The following is a 2,204-nucleotide window of genomic DNA, read 5'->3' as shown; positions in this document are numbered from 1 at the left end:
ATCAACAAAGAAACCTTAAAATTAGCCTAACTATGTATCAAAGGAACTTAGCAAATAATTACAGATCATATCATCCTACAGAAACAGAATGCATTCTTCTCAGCATCCCATGGAGAATGAGCAATACACTTTTGAATGACCAGTTATTCATTGACGAAATCAGGGGGTAAATTAAAGAGTTCCTAGAATCAAAAGAAAATTAAATCGTACCTTGTCAGAACTTTTGTGATGTAGCTAAGGCAATCTTAAGGTGCAAGTGCTTGCATTAAAAATCAGGAGTGCTCAATTCAACATCACCTGTACTAAATCTGGAATGAGACAGAGAAAATTAGCACAGCTCCTATGCCAGGATATCATACACATTTGTGAAACATTCATATTTCTTAAGTCAGAAAGATCTCAAATAAATAGCCTCACAATGGACCTCAAGGTTTTAGAAAGAAAGGAAAAAAAAAAGACCATTTCAAACCCCAAAGCAGGAGAAAGAAATTATAATTGGAGAAGACATTAATGAAATGGAGGAAAAAAGAATAATAAATAGAATCTGTCAAGTAAAGAGTTGTTTCTTTGAAGAAATAAGCAAAATTGAAAAACCCCTAGCCAAACTAACCAAATGAACGAGAACAAAGACCAAAATTAGTAAAATTGAAAATGAAAAAGTAGATATTACTATAGATTCTACTGAAATTCAGAGACTCAGGGAGTATTTTGAAAAAGTACGTATCACAAGAAATAGGTACATTCCTGGAAACACATGGCCTATCAAAATTAAATCAAGAAGATGTGAACAACTTAAAAAAATCTACAACAACCAAGCTGGGTGTGCTGGCACACACCTTTAATCCCAGCACTTGGGAAACAGATCTCTGAGTTTGAGGCCAGCCTGGTCTACACAGAGAGTTCCAGGCTATCTAGGGTTATGAGGTATTGAGACCTAATTTCAAAATGAACTCAGAAAAACATCTGAAACTGGAGCAGTAGTAGAATGTCTGCCAGCAAAGACAGGCCCAGGACCATGTAGATTCACTGCCAGATTCCACCAATCATTCTGAGGACAGCTAACAGCAATGCTCCTCACTGCTCCTTAAGGAAAAAAGGAAGGAACCAGCTCATTCTGTGAGGTCATTGTCCTGATATCAAGATAGGGTAAGGATACAATACAGAAACAATAGACCAATTCCCCTAGTGAACATAGTTACAAAACTGTCAATAAAATTCTTTGAAACCAAACACAGGAACACATCAAGAAGATCATATACCACGACCAAGTTGATTTCATTCAGGGACACAAACTGGTTCAACATCTACAAATCAGTAAGTATAATTTAGCACATAGACATAAGTACAGAAATTATGGTCATCTCATTTGATGCAAAAAAAAAAGGCCTTTGACAAAGTTCAATATTCCTTCATGATAAAAGCCCTGAAGAAACTTGGAAGAGAAGGACCATACCTCATTATAATAGTGTCTATATATGACAAACCTATATCCAACATTACACCAAGTAACAAAAATGCAGATCATTTTGTCTAAAATCTGTAATGAGACAAGGGTACCCACTCTCTCTCCTTACTCAGAGAATATGATGCGAACGAAGTCTTAGCTGGAGCAATAAAACAAGAAAAAGGAAAAGGAAAAATAGTAAAGGAAGAAGTCAAATGATCTCTGTTTGCATCTGACATGATCCTGTACTTAAACGACTCTAAAGATTCCACCAGAACTTCTTAGAGCTGAGAGATGGTTTCAGCAAAATAGTACATACAAAATCAACACAGAAAGATCTGTAGCTGTTATATATGCCTTTCCTGGTTTCATTTCTGCTGCTGTGATAAAACACCCCAACAAAAAGCAACTAAAGGGGAGACAGTTTGTTTCAGCTCACAATTCCAGGTTACCCCCATCATTGTGGGGAAGTCAAGGTGGCCGGAACCTGAAGCAGCTAGTCACATCCCATCTACAATCAGGAGCAGAGAGAGATAATGGTACATGCTTAGCAGTAAGCTAGTTTTTGCTAGAGTGCAGGTCTCCAAATCAGGAAATGGTGCTGCCTACATTCAGGCTGGGTCTTCCCACATCAATTAAGACAAGACAGCCCTCCACAGGCATGCTCATAGGTCACCTGATCTAGATATGCCTTTATTGAAACTCTCTTTCTAGGTGATTGCAAGTTGTGACAATTTAGCAATAAAACTAACCATCACAA

The 2,204-nt window shown here is 37.4% G+C and overlaps 1 non-coding gene across 1 annotated transcript; it reads left to right on the top strand.

The window, feature by feature from the left end:
• Positions 1–278: 278 nt before the first annotated feature.
• On the top strand, positions 279–385 carry LOC115069287. The gene has a single exon (XR_003848560.1). It is a non-coding gene; the product is annotated as a U6 spliceosomal RNA (small nuclear RNA).
• The last annotated feature ends 1,819 nt before the right edge of the window (positions 386–2,204 follow it).

This window comes from Nannospalax galili, unplaced genomic scaffold, assembly GCF_000622305.1.
Source record: "Nannospalax galili isolate Female #2095 unplaced genomic scaffold, S.galili_v1.0 scaffold613, whole genome shotgun sequence".
Taxonomy (NCBI): domain Eukaryota; kingdom Metazoa; phylum Chordata; class Mammalia; order Rodentia; family Spalacidae; genus Nannospalax; species Nannospalax galili.
This window is presented reverse-complemented; position numbering and strand designations above follow the sequence as displayed.